At 40.3% G+C, this 15,407-nt stretch overlaps 1 protein-coding gene across 1 annotated transcript in view; it reads left to right on the top strand.

The window, feature by feature from the left end:
* Positions 1-438: 438 nt before the first annotated feature.
* The window catches only part of ITPRID2 (ITPR interacting domain containing 2), a 57,839-nt gene continuing 42,870 nt past the window's right edge, over positions 439-15,407 (top strand). The window contains exon 1 of the mRNA XM_065638049.1: positions 439-507. The gene's annotated coding sequence lies outside the window, so the exon portion shown is untranslated. The remainder of the gene's footprint in view (positions 508-15,407) is intronic.

The raw sequence follows: 15,407 nt of genomic DNA, 5'->3' as shown, positions 1-15,407 counted from the left end.
GTTTTCTGTGCAGTCAGCATACACACAAGAAGCTGATTTTGGTGGTGGTTCTGCAGTGGGATACAGCTGCAGAGCACACCTGGCAAGGTAATGTAAAGGAAACTTTTCACTCATTTCATAACAATGCCTGGAATTACAGGATCTTGATCCTTTTCAAACCTGAAACAAATGACCTCGAGCTTCTTAAGAAGGAATTTTTGGGTTTTGTTATTTTAAGTTGGTTATGTCTGAAGGGAACCACATGCTGTGATCTTGAGTCTAAACAAGCTGTGAAAAAGGTTACACAACTGTGTGCAAATAAACAGCTGTTAAAGCCACACAAAGGACAGAGAGCCAAATCTGATAGAAATAAAATAGCAAAAACTATGTTCATATTTACTCAAGCTTCAAATGACAAGGTTGGTGGTTTTTTTCCTTTTTTCCCCTTTTTCTGTCCTAGGTTGAACTGATTCAGATGCTTTCTGGGAGGGGGCAGAGAGTCCTGAGAACAGCCTGGTTTATAAAGAGGTAAGAGCTCTCTGGAAAGAAAAGGCCAGGCTGGTGCTACTCTGTCCAAGATTTTTTCCAATTGTGTTTTTATGTGTAAGCATGTATGAACATTTGGGGATTGTTGCTATTTTGCATTTTAGCTTTTCCTCAGATGGTGATTATTCAGAAACAAGTGTGGGGCACTGAGTCTGTCAATTAATTCACTGTATTCTGCCATTCTAAGGCTAGTGCTGGCCTCAAGCAGGATGTATTTGGTATACAATATGCCTTTCTTAGAGTCAGTCTCATCATGATGTCGGATGAATATTTTGTGATATCCATTTTAGCTGCCCTTTTTTGAAATGCCCTTTTCTTCTGCTTTGCAGAAAAAAATAGTGAGGAATATTGTCGTTTTGTGAGCAAAAAGAGGTTGGAGAGACAGTGAGCCCTTGCATCAGTTAGCACTATAATCGACTGAAAGGCGGAGAGCCACGCTGCTTCCTGGGGCTCTTCGTACATTCACTAGCTCAGAGCACAGTAGCTGGAGTCTGGATCCATTGGCATCCAACGTGTACTTCTGTTAACCAAAACTGCACGTGTGACTATATACCTGCACTTTCTGAGCCTGTGATACCTCCTCACTTGTTTTACTGAAGTAATATGAGAGAAGAATTGAAACCAGATCTCCTGAAGCTAGACTGCAACCTGAAGAATCATTTCACTTGTGCTCTTGCTGCTTTTTTCCTCTACCTATCTCTTTCTCAAAATCAGACGACACTGATCTTCCAGCTTTTGCAACCATTTCTGGAAACCCTGCTTTGATTTGTCCATGCACGATGCTTTTTGCGGAAACAGGAAATCAGTTTCTAGTATTTTAATCCTGGTGCTTCCATATAAATATATGCTGATATTTATAATATCTCTGGGGGAGGAAAAAAAGAGTCTTCGAACATAAAAAATTGTCTTCAGAACAAAACATCTGAAAAATAGTGACGGAAACTTGATATTGGCTCATAGAGGCTGTAAGGTAGTGTCACTGGTGTTCATGTGGCTTACGTTGGTGCAGATTATTTCTTCTTTCATGCGTGCAAAATATAAAGGAGTCGTCTATGCTATCTTTTCATGGCTATTACTAGAGTGATCTTTTTAGAGGTAGCTGAATTGAATAAGTAAGCGGCTGAATAGCACAGTTCTTCATGCCTCGCATCCTTCACACTCTGGTCTAAAGCACAGCCATGATCACAGCAGGACTTTGAGAAGAAGTTAAAGTGGGAGAGTAACGTAGCTGGAATTTCTCCTTCAGGTGTCCCACTACTTTAAATCTTATTCGATCTAAATGCTTACTCCAAGTAACCACAGTATGTTTCACTCAAAATTTTACTAGACACATTAACTGTCCATTAATGGCTCTTGCATTGCTGATGTATTTGTAGCTCTAAGGGAAGTGAAAGCAAGGCCACTGTGACATCAGTTTATGTAACAAAAAATTTGTTTCTTGGAAGGCTCGAGGCCATTAAGAGTAGAAACTACATTAGAATATGTTCCATATGGCAGTTTCTCAGGTACTGTGATAGCTAACCCAAGTTAATAATTAAAATCCATTTCTATAACTATTTCCTTCTGCATTCAAAAAAGGGCTGGACCTTTTCTTTTAATACCATGCCATCTTTTTCTCAGTATGTGACACTGTTGTCACTACCACAGCATACATAATTTTTTTTAATTATGTAACATTTAACCCAGATAAACAACCAAAGGGAGGAGAGTTGGTTTATTCTTCACGATATTTTTGTATAAGTTGAGCCTACAGTGATATTAATGATTGATGGAGCACAAATAGCACTGGCAGCTTTAAGACTCCTTTTCTAGGGTAATACTGGGAAATGTCCTCTGCTCCCTTTCTCCTAGCCACATGTTTTGAGGTACTATGATCTTGGCTTAGGCAGCCACAGACCATGCTGTCCTTGTGCTCAGCAGCATCAGCAGCCGCTACACTCAGCAGGAGCTATTTCAGGATTTGTCTGTGTCAGAGGGACTTTCGGAGGTTGAAGGTATAAGAGTAGCACAATAAGGAGATCAAGTTCAACCCTTGTTTGATGCTCTTTAAGTTCTTGGGGATATTTCATTGTTTTTTCCGTTATAAAATATGAGAGTTTTATCTGCCAGCCTGGCAGGATGCTCTGATCTCATTGCTGGCTGGTGCATTAAGAAGCCCATAAAGGAACCATCACCATTACAAATACAGGAACTAGGTGTAAATACTCAGAAATCTGAACTTTAAAGATTAATGTACCTCTGGTGTTTTGTTTTTGTGTGTGTGGTTTTCTGTTTTTCCCTGGAAAATACCTATTCTGCTGGGAAATTAAGTCCATACATAAGAGAGAGAATATTCTGGTGTCCTTCCTGAGTATAGAGGAATATGATGTTGGTGTCCTGTCACCTAACCAAATGAAAATGTTTGGGCTGAGTTACACAAAATGTGAAAGAAAATGAACACAAATCTCTCCCACTTGGCAGGGCAGCTCTTCAGCCTCTCCTCATAGAGTCAAGTAGAGCTGTGAAGATTTGCTCGAGACAGAGCTTCAGTTTAGCGACTCCTGGATGTGACCACCAGCTGATGTTCACAGAGACCCCACAATCTCAACTATTTGCCTTTGGCCCCTAAATGCCAGGCTAACTTTCTTTTTTTTAAAAAAAATTAATTTCCAAAGAGCTGCTGTAGGAGCAGCTGGAGATTCAGGAACATCTCTGTTTGCAGATGCTTTCGCACACTGTCGAGAGTGGCATCCAACCTGCTCTCTGGCGTGTGGGTTGATCCACTTGCCTTGTGCCAAACTTTTTTATTCTGTGCTTTTTCTACTGCATGGCTGTAAGATAGCTTTAGAGGCCATGGTAGGAGCACTCAGACCTAGTGCAGCTGCGCTTGCTGCTCCAACAGCTACTTTACATCCCAGGCAGGTCACAGCACAGGACAAACAGCAGCTGTGCTGCCAGTCTGAGTCAGAAAGCATCTTCCACCTGGGAAGAAAACTGTTATGCCAAAAGAACACATCTTAATTTTTCAAAGTTACTAAGAAGATGGTGATCAGTTAACTTCTACTTAGTGTTGTGAAACCGTGTGACTAGAACTACATCATAATGCTTTAAAATGGGCAATACTGTTGAATTATAACTTCTATATATTTTCACTTTTTTACTAATATGAGAATAAGGAGCTAAGTGAAACATCTTTGCCACTGAGTCTGACTTCACAGCTTCAGCAATCTATTATTGAAGGTTTACCAATGACACAATCATGAAAACAGCTAATTAGAGAAAACTGAGTCTAGCCTGAATCTCTCCTCTTTTAGTTTAAAACCATTACCCTTTCTCTTATTGTAACAGGCCCTGCTAAAAAGTCTGTCCCCATCTTCCTTATAGGCCTTTAAGTGCTGAAAAGACTGAAATGCTGAATTACTTAAAATCCCATGCATACAGTAAACTAATGGAGTCAAGGAAGAGTTAGGAGAGTCAAGAATCTATCTGCATTTAATATATTCTTGCAGAAATTATTTGATAGTATCTTATTTTTGTGATTTTTAGCAGAAAGGAATGCTGTCATACACTTCCTTTCTCTAATCCATTTCCTCTGTTAGCAAAGCGTAAAAAATACTTGGGTACTGTACTACAGCTGTGGTGGCTTTATATGAAGACAAATTCCTGAGGCTGGGTTATGGTGACTGGTCTGAAAAAATGTTGTGCATTCTTCTTTCTTCATTTAAATAGAAGCAGCATGGCAAGTTTGCGAAGGATGGGGGTGGAAGAAATGTTTGTTTTCAGAAAGTGGGTAAGAGGCTGGAATACAATTGAAATTAGATTTTTCAGATGGTCCTTAATGGTACAGATGAAGCCTGTTTGGATAGAGTTTTTAGGTATTTTATTTTAATTGCCTTAATTGTAGTTTTTGAAAACTCACACAGTCTACTTGAGGGTGAATAGGAGCTCAGCTGTAACCTGGCAGGAGAGGATGAAAAGGGTGGTTTGGGCTCTGGTGCTGGGGCTGTGACTGGCACAGGTCCTCAGCGCCAGCCTGACTATGCTGCCTTTGAAGTCAGACAGAAAACAGGAGCTGATTCAAAGTGGTTTTTTGGAACCACCTTTTTGTCAGAGAGCACTGGTTCCCTAAACACCATCAGCGTGTTGGGAATAAACAAGAACTCCTCCGCTCTGCTTTTATTGATTGCTAATGTGGTAATACCCTTTTGCTGGGTTTCACAGAGCAGTTTATGGCTGTGCCAAAGCAAGAAGGTGGAGTTGTGTGTGGGAATGCAGCTTTGTTTAATCAGATTTTATAATTACTTTGATACAATTTTAGCGAAAGCATGTTGGGTCAAGCACTTCCTGGTTTAATACACTTATTGCTTTAAGTTGAAGACTTAAGAATTTACCAAATAACCATTCAATAACCATTTTTTACTGTTGCACATTGATCATCTACAAATATGCATACAGTAACTGTATGTTGTGTTTTTATTTGGTTTTGCTTAAGTAATCAGCTTCAGATGTCACAACTCCTCTGAAGTCTGCTAAACGTTTTAATAGGTTTTAATGATGAAAGAAATCAATCCTCAGTTTGGACTCCTAATAAAGGCAGGTGAGCACAACAGTAGCAGAGCTTTTCTATCTCTCATATCATAGGCGTGGCTTAGTTTCAGTGTTTTCTTGACTGGCCCATTAGATGTAAATGAGAGGAATATCGTGTATGATGTGTAGCCTGGCAGACAGGGCTGTTGGGTGCAGAAGCACCTCAGGAGTGTGGGCAGGTGAGCGCTCTCAGGTGAGGAGCACCCAGGTACAGCACTGCACAGCAGCCGGAAAACTTCTACAGGAGTGATATAACCTGCTATTGGGACACACCACCCAGCCTGGGAATTCGTGCAGAAGTTACAGAGAGTTTGTAGCAATGAAATGTTATTTATAGGCAATGGGAAAGTTTATCCTTTGTGTTTGCAACTGCAGGTGAGCAAACAAACTGTAAAATGGTATATTCCTTTATCCTCTTTGTTCAGTTGCTACACCACCAGGCTTTCTCCCCAGAAGCATACCAATTTCTTTTGATTTCTTGATTTTACATCTCTAACCAAGGAATCTGTCAGTTACTCTCAGAGTCTGGAGACCTGCTTTTTAGTTTTTGTTATACTTTTTATAATTTTTTAGACAAATCCAAGGCATTTCTGGGGACTTTTCTTTTTTTCTGAGAAAGGAACATCTTGGAATAACAAGAAATTAATGTCTGTAACAAATGAATTACAGCCTACAAAGTGGGTTGAACTTTTTCAGCTGAAAGCGGCTTTGGAAACTTAACATAGAATTAATATTTGAAGTACTCCTGGACTATCAAGAAGTTAATCAATGGAGTGTGAGCTATACCCACTTAAAAGGCATGGACATGGAAATCAGTGCATTCTCCACAAGAGGCTCTTAATGATTTCCTTTCAGAGGCTGTGCACACTATCTTAATTATACAGGAGCCTGCGTAAAGGTACCATTGGAATGGATCCAACAAAAGCTAAAGCAAACAATATGACAACAAAAAGGGCACTTGCGTCATTTCACTTTAGCATTTATAATACAAACACTAACTGCCAAATAAAAAACTTCTAGCCTATGGTGTGCTTAATAGTGCCAGTATAATCATTCCTTCACATGTAGTCATTAAAACAAAGAATGCCATGACTGAAAATACTGGGATGGTCTTTCTTCTTTCACGATTTGTCTACATAAAAGCAAGACCACCTTTCAGCAAGGAGGTACATCTCCTGTGGTGTTCTGCTGGCTTCGTGAGGTTAATCACCTCTACATTTCACAGATAAGACCTTCTGAGTGTGCTCTTGTGTGCACAAGTGCACATATCCACTGAAAATTGCATCAGAAAGGCTGGGCAATAAAGCTGGCTGTGAGACTGAGGTGCTGGAGTTCTCTCTCATTAGAGGTGCCACTGCTTTCTGTGAAGGGTACATTTTTGAGATACACAGTAATGGTTATTTTAATAATCATTTTTCCTGCATGGTAAGTCTGGTATTCTGATCAAATCCACCTTGTGAAACTAAAGCTTCTGGATCCAAGAGATCCCAATCCATTGTTTTGGAGACCTCAATTTTAACAAGAGATGTTGGCTGTGGTAGTGCACTATTAACATGCTTTCTCTAATGACCAAGGGGAAAAAATGTCCAGATCTTTACATGTTGTTCTCTAAAAGGGTACTGATGTGACTTCAAATGTCAGGTCACTCTGACACTCCTCTGCATCTTTGACTGTGTCAGGTATGTTTCAGACACAGGCAACACCGTTCGAATGTTTCTGAATACTGCTACCAAAACAAGTCATCACAGTTTACTTAGTACCGTTTTACTGCCAAACCATCTGGATGGTGTCGGGGGCTTCAGAGGATGGGGTTCATTCTCCCTCATCCCTTATCAGCTTCTCTTACCTTCCTGTGACCACTTTAGAGGCAGTTACTGCCCCCTAGAAGCTTCAGCCCTTCATGGAGGCTGCAGTGTAGAGTACTGCAGTGGGCTCCAGAGCCTCCTCCTTCCACTTCTAGGGAAGAAGACCCCACCTCACATGCAGCACAACCTCCTGTGCTCCCTTCAGGGGACACCCAGACCTAGACTTGTTGCACGCATGGTGCTTTGCTGTACCCCAGTGTGTGTTGAGGAGAGAAAAGCACCATTTTCTCTAGGAAGATGAGAGGATGCACAGCCCCCCTCAAGCCTTGAGCAAGTCAAAGGCTCTGAAAGGGGATATGCATGGCAGGATTGATAGCTGTCAACATGACAGCAGTGATACTCTACATGTTAGAGATTAGTGTACAGTGTACTCTGTATTCAGCATTGGGGCAGCCTCACCTTGAGTACCATGTGTGGTTCTGGGCTCCACAATTTAAGGAGGATGCTGATGACCCAAGCCTGTCAGTGTGTAGGAGGTATTTGGACAATGCACTTAACATGCTTTAACTTTTGGTCAGCCCTAAACTGGTCAGGCAGTTGGACTTAGATGATCATTGTAGGTCCCTTCCAACTGAAATGTTCTATTCTCAAAATAGCTTTAAACATTAATAATACATTTCTTTGACATCATGCAGGTTTTCCAATGCTAGTAACATCTGATATGTGAGCGGTGTTTGAAAGCTGAATTCTTGCTGTTGTCAGGAAGCTATGATTTAAGGCACAGTGACCCATCCCTTCCCATGGTGAGACTAGAAGCCTGTTGAAAAGGACATGCACCAAACACATCACAGTCCAGAGCATGCCACTCTAACAGCAACAATAGGAGCCTTGGTAAAACTGTGTCATGTCTTTATCCTTCAGGTGTTGTGTTCTGTAGTATCTCTCCTAATCAAACTCTTAACTTATTTTACACAAAAGGTAGAGTCCTTATGTTTAGCAGAGCAGGCTTTTCTGACCATTCCGTGTCTACTGTCCTCAATTTCCTGCCTGTGATAGTCGATCTGTTCCTGTACTAAGTGGTTGTGTGCTTGGAGAGATGTACAGGTACCAGGGCAGGTCTGGGAGCTCTGCTGACTGCAGGGACATGGGCAGCAGGAGCTGCCCTGGGGTTTAACCAGCCTCGTGGGGAACATGCAGACATTGGCTACTCCTGGTGTACAGCAAAGAAGGAAAGTTTTTCTCTGGTTGGCAGCTGATTTTAAAGACATGAGTTCATTTTTTTGGAGACTGCACTTAGAGTTAACATTTTAATCTATTAAATGGATGGGAAAAATCACTGGCAGAGTTCAGGGCTTGGAACCATGTGAGTTTGAATACTGCCCAAAGGCAGTATTAATTTAGCATCTAAAGGGGGCTGAGCAGATAAAGCCCTGACAGTTTAGGATCAGAAGGCTTGAACTTCCATGTAACGGAATAATTCATCTGGGCAGCACAGGTTCCGTTCCCATTTATTTTTGGTGTCACATTCACCACTACCAGTCCTTGCTGTGCTCTTTAAGGAGCTAAATTTAAAGTTAGTGAGACTTCTGTGCACAAAGGGTTTGCCAACCTGGACCATAGACAGCAGTGAGGTACCCAATTAGTACAAAATGTGATTTTTTTTTTTTTTTTTTTTTTTTTTCTCCTGGTGACTTGGCTTTCTGCCTGGTGGGAGTTACTTCTGTTGACCACATCAAATGAATTCACACAAGTCACCAAAGAATTGGAGGCCAGGAATGGCTCTTGTTTGCTACCAGATCGCACCAGCTTCTGAGCAGTCAGCTAGAGAAATAACCTGTACTCCGAATACTGGAGTATCCATTTATAAACATTTCAAATATATATGACAAGATGGAGTTGTTAGACTGGAAAATCCTCTTTAATGTGATACAGTCTGACCATTAAATGTCTACAGGGTTGAAATAGCATAGTGACTCATCAAGGAGTTATTGAACTATGTAAATAAATCTTTCTTTAGAATATATTGATCAGTGGTGAAGAGCTTATGCAGTAAAACCTGCTTTTTTAGTCTTTAGGCAGCTTCATGCAGGAAGTCTGGCCTTTACACAATTATTTGACTACCCCTAAATTCAGTAGTTACTTTATATATACTGGAAGAAAAACATTTTCTTCCTTTTATTCCAGCTTCATTTTAATGGGATTATAAACTGACTTTTATAACATAGATAAAATTTTCTTCTCTTTTCTGCTGCAATATTCTTTAATTGACAGCCTGTTCTTGGCCAAGTGTTAGCTTGTAGGAACTGTAATGCCTGGATCCCATTCTTCTGTGTGGGCTCAACCCCCCCCCCCCACCTCCCGTGCTCCCACTGCTAAGGAATGGGTTGATACCGATGCCATTCTGAGCTGCACTGTTTGAACTGGTGTCTGAGAACTGGGTGAATGGGATTTATAGCAAATAATGTGAACACATCAAGACTGTCCAGACCATTTTAGCTGTGGTTTGACTTGGAAATCCTTACTGGTTTATGTTTAGAACTTTCTCTTGATGTGTTTTGTCCTATCGCTTGTCCCAGCTATAGGATAACTTGGTCAACGCCTTAAAGTTAATAGTATTATCACTCTAGAACTTCTTGTACTTCCCAAGGAAAGGAAATACATTAATTTTAGAGCTGAGTCAAGCCCATAAATGAATTGGCACATTGGGTAAACATCTGATAGCACATTTTTGTAACTAGCTGGTCACGCACACTGAGCTGTTCAGTTCCAGATGACAAGCAAGGGATGTGTCCTCTGGGCTTGCTCATACGCAGCCTTTCTGTGGACTTTGTGGTGAGGAATGATTCTCGAGTTCACATTTTGTGTTTGTTGGTTGGTTGGTTGCTTTTGTGGTGGTGGTGGCAGATTTTCTGTTTGTTTCTAAAAATCTTAATTTCCTAAGAAAATAGAGATTATATAGATTATTTCCCTCTCCTCCTCTTGTCATAATTTCTGAAGTCACTGGCCAATTTCATTCCAATTCTAGAGAGGGAAGAGGACTCAGTGATGTTAAGATTTCAGCATGTTTCATGAAAGAGATAGTTGGACTACTGGGTGGCGAAGGCTGCACCATGAAATTGCTCATTATCAGACAACAGGCAATATACAGAAGAGAGATACATTAACAGTGTTCCAACGATGGAAGACTTAGTGGAACAAAAACCACAAAAGCTACATCCACAAGAAACCTGACTGCCTTCATTATGGAGCTGATAAAACCATTCATCGCAAAAAAATTCATCCGGAGAGTTTTCTAAATAGATTTGGAATGAAACGTATGGTAAATTGGTCAGACCTGGGTGTGATGAGTTGCCTTATTTTGTCTTCCTGCAGATCACTGTTTCACAGTGGATAATGTAACAGCTACTCCATACCTCAATGCATGTTAAAAAGCTTAATTATTCTAAAAATGCACAGTTTTATCAGCGATCCTAGTGAGACCAGAAACAGGACTCAAAACAGTAGTGGAGTACTTTTGAATATGAAGAATAAGAGATAGAAAGATATTTAAAGTGCAAATCAATATCTCTCCCCTCTATTTTTCATGGGTGGTTCCTTCATCAGCCATTCGGAACACCAACATTTAAAATTTATCAGAAGGAACAGTATTTTCAAATGAAATTACTGTCTTAAAGTTCTTCAACTGTAAAAGTAAACCACAGAATCCTGTAGTATAGGGCAGTATAGGATAGAGGTGCATAAACAGGCATAGTCCCAACACCATAGTCTTGTAAGGGGGGTGTTCAGAAAGAGAATGGACACAGTTGCTAAAATTAAAGAAAGACAGCATGAATGAGAAAATTCACAGAATCAGCTTTAAAGTTAAAATGTACCACAACCTTAATTTCCTGCTTCTGTGGATTTATTTCCTTAGCCTGCTCTCTTGGCAAAGATATTAATGTCCTCAAAAATTACAACTACCCACTGCCATAATTTAATGACATGAAGTACGTTTACATCTCGGAAGATTTAAAGCCACTTTTATTCTCTGCTCTTCTCCATGGCGTGGGTTTTTTTCATACATTTACACATATTTGGCCTCAGTTCTCTCCGTCTGATTTGGTGGTACAGCTGTAATCCACTTCAGTACAGATATCCGGCTCTTCCTTCAGAAACTTCCCCTTGCTATGCTATAGCCCTTGTAAACGCCCTGACGGAAGTGGGTTTTTTTCCCTCCTTCCTCCTGCTGCAAGACGTCCCAGAAATACAAGTCACTTTATAAAACAGACAACATTTGTCTCAAAAAGAACCTAAAGATACGTAGTTTTGCATTAACTTTAATGCATTTGTTTCTTACCTTATAGAAATGTCATGCATATCACTCATGTATAAACAAAATGACTGGCAAAGCTATAGAGGCTGTCCTAACATTTTCATTTATTGCAGTAAAACTGTCAGGTTATTTTCCATCCTTTCTACTCCACATATTTGAGAGAGAACATCTGTCCGGTAACAGTGATGGTTCCAAATCAAGTATATGATTTTTTTTTTCTTTATGGAGAAAGATACTTGAATGACACTCCAGATGTGATTACTTTTCTCTAGCAAAATTTCACTTCAAATATGTAATTTTTAAAAGGAAAATCTAGAAAAAACATGAAATACATAATAATATTGTTTCATGGCATCATTTTTATTATTTATTATTTTATGGTATATGTATTTCATAGGATACAGGGAGAGACTCTGTTCTGCCTTAGTGATATAGTATTCCAGTTACTGATTTTGGTTCCTGTAAGCTGTGATGATATGAAACGAGTGAAGTTTCCTTTAAGTGTGTTAAGAAAATCTTCAGAGGGCTAAAATGGTAGATATTCTTGGCATGGTCAATGTCAGCACTGAGAGAGACAAGGCTCTCAAAAGGCCTAAAACAATGAATAGGTAATGGCTTACAAGACAGCACCACCACCACCCCCCAAAAAAAAAAAAAAAAAAAAAAAAAAAAAAAAGAGGCATTTCCACTGACAGAGAGGAGAAGCCTACAGATGTTCTGTGGGAGAAAGAGAGGTGCAAGTTGGTCTTCTGTCATCACTGGGACAGGAGGACCAGGGAGATGAGAGACATCTAGAGAAGGTGGGAAGTTGCCAATGCAACCTGAGGAAGAGGCAGCAGCACCTCCACAGCCACCATGGCCTCAGAGGAGCTCTGCAAAGACTGACCTCCAGCCTTCTGCTTTCATTTGCAGATGCAGGATGTGTGTTCTGGAGAAGTCAGGAAACCAAACCATCCACCCCTGCAGTGGGTAATCCAAACTAAAATATTGCAACAGGCAGTGCAGGCCCTTTGTCTTTGACATGGCATAGATACAATGATGCAGCCCATGTCTGAACAGGTTGTCTTTTTCATTTATAGTATAACAGAGGTCTGAGTAGACTTTTTTTTTTTAATAATAATATTGGCTCAGAAAGAAATCACTTAATTTAACAAAGCGCATTTACTAAAACAGAGCTGTGGAAACTTTAAAGATGTCCATGACACTGGATTGTGTGTTTCCTCATGCATTCTCCTGCTCCTAGACGAGGACCCTGCCAAGGCAAATAACTGCACAGTATTTATCATTGCTTTGTTACTATGTAAGACTGTTTTTCATTAAATGCGTGCTAAGGTGAGCTATTTTTTAGCTTCTCGCCTCTTCTGTTTGGAGAAAGCCAACAACATGGAAATCCAGTTGTGGTCATGAAATGTTGCTGACTTGGAACTGCCTGTCCCAGGATCCAACCTTCGTTAGGCAGCAGTGTGCAGTTTCTCCCCTTGTCAAGAACTGGTTGTCACTGCCATGTGAAAGTCCAACAGAAGGCTTTTGTCTTATTGCACCACTTCTCTAAAAGCTACAGCTTTTAAAACTACTCAAATTTCTTCTGTCAAAAGAAGGCACTAGGCACATAGAGAGTTTGTTTGTTTATTCTTAATTACCCTGTCTAGAATCTTCTGTATGTGTTATCTGCTTGTGTCGCCATAGTGTCATCCCCGTGGTGAGCTCTGTGCAGTGGGGCTTTGGGGACTGGTTGGCAGCATGTTGTCCTGCTATAAGTTGTCCTGGTGGGGTGGGCTTAGCTCACTGCTGAGCTGGAAAACAGAGGAAACAGCTTCCAAATCTGGCTGTTGCAGACCACACCAGCACCTCTTGATCCATTTGCTCCCATCCTCCTCTGGCAGTGGATGTCTGTAGTTCATGGGGAGGCAGCAGAAGCAGCAGCACAGGCTCTGACCATGCTCCCGACGGCCCACCTATATAGCCCATAAATATTTCTTTGGTTTCCAGAGGCTTATCCCTATTCCTCCATACCATAGGGTAGTATTGATAGGATGAGAGGAAATGGCCTCAGGTTGTGCCAGAGAAGGTTCAGATCGGATATTAGGAAAAAATTATTCACAGAAAGGGTCATGAGGCATTGGAACAGGCTGCCCAGGGAAGTGGTTGAGTCACCATCCCTGGAGGTGCTTAAAAGACATGTAGATGAGGTTCTTAGGGATGTGGTTTAGTGCCAGTGTTAGGTTAGTGGTTGGACTTGATGATCTCGAGGGTCTCTTCCAACCAAAATGATTCTATATAAATGGATTGTGTAATCCTTCCTGAACAGTGAATGTACAGATCTAACAGGAAAACAATCTGCTCAAAAGCATGGCAAAGCCCAGTCTTAGCATAGCAGGAAAGTGCTACTCACAATGCACTCAGACATGGGAGCAAGTCCCCAAGGGAATTGGCGGAAACCCCTAGCTTATGTCTTTTTGAATTATGTAGAAATGTATTTTTTTTTAGATAATCCTGCATCTGAAAGAATCCTTTGCATGCAAAAATTGGATTAAGTGCTCTTCAAAGGCTTTTGCTCTTTTAAGAACAAGAGAGTGACTTAGTGGCATCCCTTGGGCTAACTTGTATCTCTCTGTGTGTGTATTTCTACATACATTTACATATTCAAGGCAAACATCCAGATGACAGCTGTGAGAGTTCTTTAATTATTATTTTTAAAATGTGTGTGTGTTTTACTGTGATGTCTGGTAGTATTGTTAATGATGCTGCAGTTATAAACCTTCCTTTAGGAATTTATAATGTAGTGTAAATCACAATTTCTCCCTTATCTATTTACTGCTTATGCATTTTTATTTGAATAGTTTCAAAAATAATTCGGGAAAAAAAAGTTGGTCTGATTTAAGTGGTAATATGGCTTGATAGGATTTATTTCTTTGAAGTGTGACTAACAAACTATATTCTGAAGTGGGAGAAGCTTTTATTGCAGAACAAACCCACTTTTTGCTTACAAGTATTAAAAGAAATACCAAGCCTTATAAAAAAGTTCTACTTAACACAGGAACTTAGCGTGCAATCTTTATTCACATAGAGTCAAAGGGAATTTGCTGGGATGGCGTGAAAGTGCAAGTGAGAGTTCAGTCCTACATGTTGCAGGACTTCATTGCAAAAAGCTACTGGCTGCTGTTTACATTTCAAACATTCTCCGAGTAAGTGTTGTCACAACACGCAAGCAATTATAGACAATGTCAGTAATTTGTGGATTAAGAACTCCTTAATGATGTATTGGCACAGCAGACAGTAGCTGCTTTTAGCTTGCAACTGTTCACCCTTTGTGCCAGTGCAACTGTTGCTTCCCAGAAGCTATTGTGTTCCCTCCGAGGCAGCAGAACAATGACAGGCGTTAAACTTCTCCCTGTCCCTGCCATTCCCAGGCCTCTCCAACAAGTCTCATCCAGACAGCTTCACCTATGAGAGTCATTTTTAATAGATACGTCTATTTATATGTATGCACAAAATAGAAATATTTTCCATTATGTCAAAGTAATGCTGTGCTAGACTTTTGCCAATAAACCCAGAAAAATCAGGTTTTAAGATTCCAGTACTGTAAATATACCTGTGAGGAACTTCAGCTGAAGGCCAAGCCCCAGCACGCCGTGGCGGAGGGTGCAGGATGTGCTGACTCTCTGACTCACCCCTTGGGACACCCATGGCTCAAGACATGCTCCATATTAGCTTATGCCAAAACATGTAGTGTGCGAAACATGCCGTGCTGAGAAAATGTTGATAATTTTGAGGATTGACAAGATTGATTCAAGTGTATTTTGCTCTTTTTTTTCAAAAATACCAACATTTTAAAATACAGTCCTGAAACATGTATGGCAATGCACACTTTCAGAAACAAATTAAATGCAAATAACTTCTTGTGCTACTGTTCTTTTTCTTTAATCTTAATAAAAGGCATTCAGGAAATTAGAGCAAGTTTAGGAAAATGGATCAAGTGATGAGGATAAATTAATCTTAGGAAGGCTATGTATACATAAAGTAGTGGATGGGTTAGGAAAAAGAAATGCTTTGCTCTCAATTGTTTGTTTTTGTTTGGGTTTTTTTGTAGGGGGAAAAAATCACAGAAATTCTTTGATAGGTTCGAACTATAAAGCTGGAAAATGAAAGGATATTTGCTGAGCATGTCACACCTCTTTCCCAGATGTAGGGACTCATCT

This window comes from Caloenas nicobarica, chromosome 6 (assembly GCF_036013445.1).
Source record: "Caloenas nicobarica isolate bCalNic1 chromosome 6, bCalNic1.hap1, whole genome shotgun sequence".
NCBI classification, from domain to species: domain Eukaryota; kingdom Metazoa; phylum Chordata; class Aves; order Columbiformes; family Columbidae; genus Caloenas; species Caloenas nicobarica.
This window is presented reverse-complemented; position numbering and strand designations above follow the sequence as displayed.